General features: G+C 42.0%; 1 protein-coding gene across 1 annotated transcript in view; it reads left to right on the forward strand.

Moving 5' to 3' along the window:
• The window catches only part of LOC306942183 (heat shock protein beta-11-like), a 222,507-nt gene that overhangs the window by 122,253 nt on the left and 88,132 nt on the right, over positions 1–12,122 (forward strand). The window lies entirely within an intron of this gene.

The raw sequence follows: 12,122 nt of genomic DNA on the forward strand, positions 1-12,122 counted from the left end.
CTGGATCCATCTATGGAGCTCTACATCAACCACACCCGCATATGGAGTTTGTAAATTGTAATGTCTGACTTAGATAGGTTACTATTTAGATGCGTCGTGTAAGTAAAGTAAGTAAGTACATTTTATTTATAAAGCACTTTTCAAAACAGTACAAGTGCTGTACAGTGGACAACAAGATAAAAAAAAACAATAAAATTAAAACACAAGATTAATAACACGTACAACAAGAAGAAAGTGTAGCATCAGTGGGTAACTATATGGCAAACTTTCAGATACCCATATAACCATCTGGTGTCCGTGAGGTCAGATGTAGAGTTGCTGGCCGGCTCCATATATATACAGATCTAGGTGATGTCTAGGTGATGCCAGTCTTTTCCATGTGGCTATCATGCAGGGTTTGATGAGGTCAGTATTGTGATCGTCATAAATATGGAGATCCAGGTGATGATAGTCAGCTCCACACATGGAGATTCATGTGTTTTACCAACTTGGATCATTTGCAAGTGTGACTCGCGTCGAGGCAACCACACTGGTTATCATGAAGCTGATATTATGCCCATATATGGACATTCCCATATACAGTATGGGCTTAACCCATTCAGGACGGGAACCCCTTTTGGTGTGTTATGAAGCATTATGTTATACTTTATAGCTATTGAAAAATAGCAGATCTACAAGCCCGTAGCGCGGCACTTGGTGCCGCGCTACGAGCTTGTAGATCTTTTTGAAAAATATTGTAAAAGGGGAACAAATCTTTGAATATATATTCTTTCAGAGAGAACGTTTTTAACTCAAATCTTTGCTCCACTGACATAGAAACATAGGTTTTTCAGAAAACTTTTAAGATTTAGAAGACCTTTTTTAGAATCGGCCTTAGTTCTAAATGGTGATGACATCAGGGATCTCCATATATGGACATAAAAGGGAATTGTATTAGTGTGTGTGTAACCCTAACAGGGCATCGTCTGGGAATGCCCATGGACTTTTTTTATTTGATGTTTTCAGACCGGGTAGGGGCCTAGGGGTAAAATATGTGCTAACTAGAAAAAGTGCCCTTCTGGGCACAGGTCTCCACCAGGAGAATAGGAGTGTGTGTGATGTTTGGCAAAATGTTTAGGAGTAATATAAACATGTTTGTGTGTGTGTGTGTGTGTGTGTGTGTGTGTGTGTGTGTGTGTGTGTGTGTGTGTGTGTGTGTGACGCGACTTGGACTGTTGTAGCGCCATCATGACGCTGATTTGAAAACTGTCAAGTGGCATTTCTTCCTCAGCCTAGTGGGAATATGCATGCAGTTTCCCCGCAATTGGACGCTGCGTTGAGGAGTTGTGGCGATTCCTACAAAACGGGTACAAAGCGGGCTAGTTTTGAAAACTTTAGAAGCCAATCGTAGCCTATTAAGATGGATTATGAGAAATCAAACAAACCATCATATGACTATGGAGAGCATGTGTACCGATTTGCGTGAAATTTGGATAAAACCTGAAGGCGTAATATTAGAAAATGTGTTTTACATATGTCGGCCTCCTGGTGGTGCTATACAGAGCAGATGTGAAAAATTCCAGGCAAAGGTTTTTCCTTGGCCTCTAGGGAGTGTGCATACAAAGTTTTATGCAGATCTGTGCAGTTAGTGGTAAAAACACTAATTGGCCAGTTATAGCGCCACCATGAGGCCGAGTTGAAAATGTTCCAGTGGCATTTCTTCCTCGGCCTAGTGGGAATGTGCATGCACAATTTCACAGAAATCACACGATGTGTTCAAGATTTGCGGCATTTTGTTTGAAACCGTGCACTCCTGCGAACTTTGGTAGTCAATCTTAGCCAATCAGGATGGAGTCTGAAATATCTGAAAGACCCGTTTCGTTGAATGGCTCTGGAGAGCCTGTGTACCAATTTGCGTGATGTTTGGACAAAATCTGTAGGTGTACTGTCCAAAAAATTTTTTTGCACAAAGCAAAGCGCTATAAGAGGCCAATGTGAAAACCTTGGGGCAGAGGTTCAGCTGTGGCATTCAGGGAGTGTGTGTGCAGAGTATGGTTGCGATCAAGGCAACGGTGCCGGAGATTAGCTGTCCACAGACGGACGGACGCACACACACGGACGGAGTGCAAAATGCCTTCGCCCTGGTGGAGACAATTAGTAAGGCCAGCAGGGCCTCGGGCCAGCCCAGTTAGGGCTGGGCCTTAATTTTCTGGCCTGTTGAGAAATCTAGTTTTCACCAGCTTCCGGGCAGCTGACGATTGGTCCACTGGTAGGATTTCCATTACTGTGGTGTCCACTTGATTGTCTTGATGCCTCCAGCAGTCCAGCTTGACTCTGTTTATAAAGACATGACTGGTCGAGGTTACTTGTTGAAGACGTTTGGAATGCAGCCTCATTAATGTCTCTGTGGTCAAATCAACATATGTAATGAATTCTGTACTGGCCATATATGGAGCGTGTCACGAGGCGTAACTGACGGACTGTTTTCATAGTAAACCGCAAACCTCAAGTTTAGTTTGAGGCATGCTTCTGTGTTCTGTAGTCCATCATCATTATATACGTTTAGTTCATGCCAACAGCTGTTAATATAGCGGTCGTTTATTTTAGTCTCATGATTTATTGCCTTTGTTCTTTATGTAGGCATGCACAATTTACAATGTTTGTATGAACACCAACACATCAAAATGAGTCAAAATCAACATAAGGTGCATTTGGGACTTACCCTTTTCTTTAAAACTGAGATTTCCATTTAACTTCATGCTGCATGTTAGTCAAGCTCCCATTTTTTTTATAAATTAACTGCAAGCAGACAATGTACAAAAAGTAAAGTATGTCCACCCTGTCAGGGACAAATTCAAACTTAGACTAAATCGAAACAAATCAATCCACAAATAAAAGCAGACCAAGATAGGCCTGAAAGTCTCCACAGCCTGGTGTGTGTGTGTGTGTGGGGGGGTTCCACCCACCAGCGATGATATGCATGGCAAAGGACCATTAAACACAGAGTGCAGTGGATTTCGTCATCATACATCACATTCCGTGCTAAGCCAATCAAATCATCGCTATGGGGTACACACACAAACACACAAAGGTGGGCATAGGAGGGGCTAGTGCCCCTCAAAAATAGATTATTATTATTTATTATTAGATTAACGTTTCGACAGTCTTCATCAGAATGACATTCAACTGTAATTTCTACTACTACATCTGTAATTAAAGTAAGTGCAGTAAGTGATATTGTTGTTAAAATGAGTGTGAAATAGCTGCTCTATATTCTGACAGTAATCATTGATATGCAATAGGCTATGCCTATAGTTTATTCAGTAATAAACACAGTATAAACAACAACTTAAAACAGATATGCAGGTGTGGTAAAATGCAAATAATAGATGGTAGGTACTAGGCTATTTAAAATAAATGTATTCAGATGTCTGCACACCACATTGGAGTAATGATCATACTCATTTTTCGACCGCGGTCAAGATCATGGAATTCACAATGCCACGCAGGACTTCCCGGGCCTTCATTGCCATCCCCCTCCCCATCCCCAGTTCCTAGCAATGACATCAGGGAACGACAGTTGTCTACCTCTAGTCTGCTTTGAGGAAGGATTCCAGAGAGGAAGGGAAGATATAACCTCATTATCAGCTCTGTAGCAGTGGCCGGCAAACTTCTGGACTAGTGAAGAAACACGGGGAAGGTTGCCGTATATTAGTGGTTCTTCCAAGAGAAAAAATTGAGAAACGGCTGGATGGCACTTACACCTGCCTTCTAATTGGGGTAATGGCAGTAGCTCAGTGGGTAGAGAGGCCATCTTCTAGTAATCAGAAGGTCACTGGTTCACCTCCTGGGCCAAGTTAAGTGTCAAATTGTCTGTGAGAAAGAAACGTAACTCCTAAAGCCGCGGTGAAGAGCAAACCACCGCCACCGCTCCAGCCCTTCTCTCTGTTTTTACTCACCACCGCTCAACGTTATTTCAGCTCCGGTGGTCAGCTCACCACCGAAAATCCAGACTATGAATAGGCCTTTACTTCTCCCCTTGAGCGCTCATCATAAACCATCCTCTGCTTTGGCATCTATGATTCGTGTGCCACAGTATGTATCATGATATGTCAGCTCAGGTGGCTTCCTTGAGAATCTGTTCAACTAAAAGCTATACACTATAAAACTAAGGATTTCTCTCACATATGAATCTCCATGTGTTTCTTCAGATGTGGGCTTGAACTAAAGTGCTTGCCACAAAGTATACAACTTAAGGCATGAGTACGTGTGTGCTTCTTAAGATTTGAATTTCGGTTAAACGTTTTACCACAAACTGTACAACTGAAGGGCTTCTCTCCCGTATGAGTCATTGTGTGCCTCTTAAGATCTGCATTTCGGACAAACGTTTTAAAACAAACTGTACAACTAAATGTTCTTTCCACTGTATGGGCTCTCATGGATGGACTTTGTCGCCCTGATATCAGGTCCTGTGACAGCTTGTTTCTCAAAGAAAATGTTTGTTCTTCCACAGTGTGTGTCTGATCGTGTAAATGATCTTCCATGGTCTCCTCCCAGTCATCACTGTTGTCAGTGTCAGATTCAGAACAGTGTGAAGAGATGAGCTGCACATCAACAGTTTGTTGTGATGCTCCACGGTTCTCAGCTTGCGTTTTCACGTGTTCATTTGAAGTGCTGGCTAGAGGCTCTGTCTCTCTGTTTTTATTATATTCACTTTTTACTGCTAGTAATGTCAGCGTCGACCTGTCAGCCTCCTCTGGTCTGTGAATTAGCTCCTGCTGTTCATCCTTAATCTGTGGAGGCTGTGGTTCTTCTTGGACCAGATCGGGCCTCCTCTCCTGTTGCTCAGGTGATTTCTCCTCTTCACAAACTGGGTGGAAGTCTAGGATGCAAAATGGGAAATAAGAAACCCTTATGTTTTGTAGTAGTAGTGGTGTTGGTGGTAATATTTAAGATAGAAAACACCACAGGCTGCGTTATATTGCACCCTGTACCCAGGCCAGATTGGGCAAAATGAGACTCTATCAAGGCTATCATTGTGCACAAGGAAGGGACCTCATGCACACCTACTCCCACTGCGTTTCGACCTGTTTTCTCAGTATCTACTACAACTTCACTCTCACTTTGAAGATCACTTACATTTTTCTAATTTGGCTACAGCCGCCAAAGCCAAGTATTGCAAACCACCACCCTCCCTCCCTATTTATTTTAAATGATGTTTAGCTATGCAGTTACTTCATCCTCTAACAATGTTTAAATTGTACTAATACATACATACATAACTTATTTGGTTGAGGTGTCTCTCCTAAATTGTCTTGTCTTTATTGTCGTATCTTACAGTAACAGTTTGTGTTGCAATTAATTCGGTTTCAAAATATTGTTTGATGTAATGCTTATCGTCCTATATTTTAAACGTCCAGTCCAGACCGAGGATAAATAAATCGTTTTATGCGTGACAAACCTGGCAGATCAGAGGTGACTTGAGGAGTGAGGAACTCCAGCTGTCTGTGTTGCAGATCTATTTGTTGTTGGTATTGTACGATAGTTCTGACAAACACAGCTAATATGTCCTCTGCAACGGCGGTCAGTCGTTCGTTGACGAACAGCCTCAACGTCTCTATGTCACACATTGTTACTTTAGTTAAAATAATATTGATATTATGTTCTTTTACTGACAGAAGAACCCCACGAGAAGAACTTTGCTGAAAATAAACGGGGCAACATAAACAATGAGAATAACTTCCGGATCGACGAGGTTAGCGCTTAGCGGTTTCTCAGAGACTGATTCTGTTGGTCATTTGATGCTTGTACGCCCCCTGCTGTTGGGAGACGGGTAGGCCTATCTGGGTTCAAATCGAACATCTTCACCGACAGCCGTCACAGTCCTCAAGTTTAGTTTGAGGCATGCTTTGCTTCTGTGTTCTGTAGTCCATCATGTTTAGTTTATGCCACAGCTGTTACAGTATTTTATTTTAGTCTCAAATGTATTGCCTTTGTTCTTTATGTAGGCATGCACATCAGTGAGCTGGATGCAATCCTGGATGCAATCCTACCTGGAGGGGAGAGAACGAGAGAACAGATGGTGGAAGTGAACGGAACACTGCCCCCCCCCCCCCTCCCAGTGAGCTGTGGCGTTCCACAAGGAAGCATACTAGGGGCTCTACTGTTCCTAATATATGTAAACGACATGACTTCAGCTTGTGACTGCAACTTGTTCCTGTTCGCAGATGACTCTGCACTGCTGGTCTCGGACAGAGACAAACTGCAGGTTGAAAATGCCCTCAGCTCTGAACTCGGTAGAATCTGCACCTGGCTCGCTGATAACAAACTATCTTTACACCTGGGAAAAACTGAATCCATTCTCTTTGGATCTAATTGTAATCTCAGCAATAAAATGGCTTCTTGGTTAGAGTGGGTGACAATGTTATCACACGTAAAGATGAAATTACCTACCTAGGTTCCATCCTGGAGGCTAATCTTTCCGGTGATAAAATGGCCACCAACGTAATCAAAAAATCACACCCGTGTGAACTGAGTGGTGTAAGGTTTTATATAGCATGATCAGCTGTGGTCTGACGTAATGTCTGACGTAATGAAATCACACCTGGATGTGATTTCACAACTGGCTATTTCTGTGCAGAGAAAATGACCACGGTTGCTACGGTCATCCAGTTCACCCGGGTGTGATTTAATTACGTCAGAAATTATTTTGAACATAGCAACCATGGTCATTTTTTTCTGCACACAAAAGCCAGTTGTAGGAGTGGTTTACACCACTCAAAAAGTCAACCAAAGAACAAGATTCCTTTACAGGATCTCCTCACTGGTCGACAAAAACACCTTGAAGACCTTAACAGGAGCCCTCGTACAAGGCTTCTTTGACTATGCATGCACCTCCTGGTACCACAGCACCTCAAAGGCCCTTAAAACTAGGCTCCAGACTTCCCAAAACAAACTGCTCAGGCTCCTACTTGGCCTCACCCCCCGAACCCACCTCACCCCTGCCCACTTTGACAGACTGGCATGGCTTAGGGTCGGCGACAGAGTACAGCATCTTGCAATGGGTCTGGTCCACAAGATTCGATACTCCACCAAGATTGAAGATACCCATGTACCTGTCTAGATACTTCCTTAATGTTAACGAAGTCCACACCCACAACACCAGAGGGAGTGCAACGAACCATGTACAACCCAGATTCGGCTCAAACAAGGGACTAAATTCTTTTCGCTCCTATGCCACCAAAATGTGGAACGCCCTACCAACAGTCATTAAGACATGCGAATCCCTTGACTCCTTCAAAACCGCTCTCAAAGGGCACCTACGGATGGCTGAAATTCGAAACTGGCCCCCGTAAAATCTGAATCCCCCCCCCCACCCCCTTTTCCCCTCACTGTATATGTTTCTTTTCCCTTTTTACCTCAATTATGATGAATTCCTGTTCTGTTCTTTGTCTATATAGAAGTGTCTATTTGTACGTCTCTAAATGTTTTGATGAATTGAACATGGTGGACCCTGTTGTAAACAAGTGTAATGCTTAATTGGGTCGTCCACTCACAGTTAACAGCCTTTGTATTGAGTTTGTGCTTGAAATGTACTGTAATTCTGGCAAACTGTTAATAAAATTTTCAATCAATCAATCAATGCACAATTTAACATAATGTTTGTGTGAACACACCAACACATATCAAAATGAACTTCAAGCAACTGAACTGAGTCAAAATAAACATAAGGTGCAGTGGTGTGCAGATATTTAGAGGGGCAGGTGCTCAAGTGAAAAAAGGGCACCTTGTGCAGCACGTGGAACCGGCCGGGTGCCTTAATAATGTGAGATTTATAGATTTTGGGGCCTAAATAATATATTAGAAGCTTTTTATCAAGAATTGATCAATGTCACGATGGTCCACGTACAAAAAACAGTATGTTCTAACAGCATGATGTTAAGCTGTTAGAAATGCATGTTGGTCAGACTCAAGCTCCCACACTTTTTATAAATGAACTGCAAGCAGACATGTACAAACAGTAAAATATGTCCACCCTGCCAGGGACAAATTCAAACTAGACTAAATACATTGTAAATTACATAGCGTTTATAAAAATGTACATTTTCAGAAAGATAGTGTCCCTTTCTCAACAATATATTTGAGTTTTTAGGAAAAGTATTTAGATAATGAAATTATGGTAGCCTATTTGTTTCTCTATAAAATCTGCAAGAGTGGCACTTTATTTTCTAAATACAATCTATAAACTTTCAATCAATTTATTTAGGCATCATTTGTTTATAAAGGAATCACACAAAAAACATACTTGTGAAAATAATTTGTTTATTTAAAAAAAAAAAAAAAAAAGTTTAATGACTCAAATCAAAAATTTGAGAAATAAATTGGGGTCTCAAAGATAGAAATGCCGTTACATGGGGATCCGTAGACTAATGCATGACAAACTGGGGGTCCTTGAAATTAATCGAGTTGAGAATCACTGCTAGAGCCATAAAAAGCTTCTCTTATGGGGGGTCCCTGGCATATATCTTCAAATGGGGGTCAGTGGGGCTAAAATTAGTGTCAATTTGGGGGTCCTTGACGGTGGTTCTTCCAAGAGAGAAATTAGAGAAACGGCTGGATGGCACTTACACCCACCTTCTAATTGGAGTAATGGCAGTAGCTCAGTGGGTAGAGGCCATCTTCTAGTAATCAGAAGGTCACTGGTTCACCTCCTGGCCCAAGTGTTTAACTCATACATAGCTAAATGGCAGTAGCAATAGTTCAGCACAGGCTAACATAGATTTGTTCTATTTTTTTAGAAAGAGAGTTGTAAGATTTTTTCTTTTTTTAAAGGGAAAGAAACTTAACTCCTTACTTCTCCCCCTGAGCGCTCATCATAACCATCCTCTGCTTTGGCATCTATGATTCGTGTGCCACAGTATGTATCATGATATGTCAGCTCAGGTGGCTTCCTTGAGAAACTGTTCACCTAAAAGCTTTCTCACCTGTATGAACCCTTGTGTGTTTTCAGATCACTAATTTTACTCAAACACTCGAAACTAGAAAACTAAGGATTTCTCTCACATATGAATCTCCATGTGTTTCTTCAGATGTGGGCTTGAACTAAAGTGCTTGCCACAAAGTATACAACTTAAGGCATGAATACGTGTGTGCTTCTTAAGAGTTGAATTTCGGTTAAACGTTTTACCACAAACTGTACAACTGAAGGGCTTCTCCCCCGTATGAGTCATTGTGTGCCTCTTAAGATCTCCTTTTTGGGCAAACGCTTTAAAACAAACTGTACAACTAAATGTTCTTTCCGCTGTATGGGCTCTCATGGATGGACTTTGTCGCCCTGATATCAGGTCCTGGTACAGTTTGTTTCTCAAAGAAAGTCTTTGTTCTTCCACAGTGTGTGTCTGATCGTGTGAATGATCTACCCTGGTCTCCTCCCAGTCATCACTGTCGTCAGTGTCAGATTCAGAACAGTGTGAAGAGATGAGCTGCACATCAACAGTTTGTTGTGATGCTCCACGGTTCTCAGCTTGTGTTTTCACGTGTTCATTTGAAGTGCTGGCTAGAGGCTCTGTCTCTATGTTGTCATTACATTCACTTTTCACTGCTAGTAATGTCTGCGTTGACCTGTCACCCTCCTCTTGTCTGTGAATTAGCCCCTGCTGTTCATCCTTAATCTGTGGAGGCTGTGGTTCCTCTTGGAGCAGATCAGGCCTCCTCTTCTCCTGTTGCTCAGGTGATTTCTCCTCTTCACAGACTGGGAGGAAGTCTAGGATGCAAAATGGTAAATAAGAAACATTGATTCTTAATATTTATTCAGGCTACAGTCTCCTGGACCCTTTATGTTTTGTAGTAGTAGTGGTGTTGGTGCTTTGGAGGTAATATTTAAGATAGAAAACATCACAGGCTGCGTTATATTGCACCCTGCATTTACACTCATTTTAGGTCGCAGGCCAGATTGGGCAAAATGAGACTCTATCAAGGCTATCATTGTGCACAAGGAAGGGACCTCATGCACACCTACTCCCACTGCGTTTCGTTCTGTTGTCTCAGGTGGCTTTTAGACGAGGATGGTGTTCATAAGAAACGGCAAAATAAAGTATCGTTTGCTGGGGTCCTTTTAGACGAGAAGGGTGTTCTCAGGAGGTGAAAACGCATCAAAGTGAAACCACCTCCCAGAGTGGAAATCTTTGAGAACGCCGTTTTATCCCTTCTCCGTGTAAACAGGCAAAACGGTGAATCCGCAAAACTTATGACATCATGGCTCACGTTGGCTCGCAGCGCATATATTATTACATTGATGCAGAGCCATATAATTATGATATAATGGAGTTCCTGAACAAGCCTCCCTCCTCGCCTACAAAGCGCTGCTCATCAGCGATGGTGAATGTAAAACCATGATGTAAATAAAATGCCTTAATTGTGATAGGTGGCAGCCGCGGCAGCAGCGTTTATGTAGCCTAATGTATTATAAAATATATAACCAATTCCCGTGGCGCACTCTGCCTGCATGCTCTGGGCTGTCTGTCACCACCATCACCCTCCCTGTGAATGAAAATAAAAATCCAGTCCCCTCCCCAGGTGATTAAACAAAAAGGAATCACCCTCTACTATTAACCTATTAATTAACATTACATTTACCTCTTACCTCTAACTTTAAGCTGGTAGCGTTTTTAATATGTGAGAAAATAAAGTGACCGCAAAAATCGCGAAAAACTGTCTGCTCTGAGGCTTGAACTCACGGCCAATGCAGACAATGGTCTCGTAGTCTAACACCTAACACAGCAAGCTATGTAAGTCATTGAAAAGTGGGTGTTGAAGTGTGTACTTGTAGTGTGTGTTGTAGTGTGATTGACACGGGGAACAATTAAACTGTTGCGTGAAGGGAGAGCTGGCTCTTCTTCGTGTGCATAACGTGGGTGACTGGTCTATATGGCAGCCCGTTACCGCCACCTAGCGATATTATAGCGTTTTCATAAAGTGTGCGTTCTCGTGTAAAGGGTCAATAAAAACTGAGAACGCAACGGGACTTTGCCGTTTTATCTGGAGATGGTCGCCGTCTAAAAGAGGCCTCAGTCTCTGCTACAACTTCACTCTCACTTTACAGATCACTTACATTTTTCTAATTTGGCTACAGCCGCCAAAGCCAAGCATTGCAAACCACCACCCACACCCACCACAGCACCTCAAAGGCCCTAAAAACTAGGCTCCAGACTTCCCAAAACAAACTAGTCAGGCTCCTACTTGGCCTCACCCCCCGAACCCACCTCACCCCTGCCCACTTTGACAGGCTGGAATGGCTTAGGGTCGACGACAGAGTACAGCATCTTGCAATGGGTCTGGTCCACAAGATTCGATACACCACCAAGATACCCATGTACCTGTCTAGATACTTCCTTAATGTTAACAAAGTCCACACCCACAACACCAGATGGAGTGCAACGAACCATGTACAACCCATATTCGGCACAAACAAGGGACTAAAATCTTTTCGCTCCTATGCCACCAAAATGTGGAACGCCCTACCAACAGTCATTAAGACATGCGAATCCCTTGACTCCTTCAAAACCGCTCTCAAAGGGCACCTACGGATGGCTGCAATTCGAAACTGACCCCCGTAAAATCTGAATCCCCCCCACCCCCTTTTTTCCCTCACTGTATGTTTCTTTTTCCTTTTTACCTCCATTATGATGAATTCGTTCTGTTCTTTGCCTATATAGAAGTGTCTATTTGTACGTCTCTAAATGTTTTGATGAATTGAACATGGTGGACCCTCTTGTAAACAAGTGTAATGCTTAATTGGGTCGTCCACTCACAGTTAACAGCCTTTGTATTGAGTTTGTGCTTGAAATGTACTGTAATTCTGCAAACTGTTAATAAATATTTCAATCAATCAATCAATCCCTATTTATTTTAAATTATGTTTAGCTATGCAGTTACTTCATCCTCTAACAATGTTTAAATTGTACTAATACATGCCTTATTTGGTTGAGTTGTCTCTCCTAAATTGTCTTGTCTTTATTGTCGTATCTTACAGTAACAGTTTGTGTTGCAAATTCGGTTTCAAAATATTGTTTGATGTAATGCTTTTATATATATATATATATATATATATATATATATATATATATATATATATATATATATAT

Source organism: Electrona antarctica, assembly GCF_951216825.1.
Source record: "Electrona antarctica genome assembly, chromosome: 18".
NCBI lineage: Eukaryota > Metazoa > Chordata > Actinopteri > Myctophiformes > Myctophidae > Electrona > Electrona antarctica.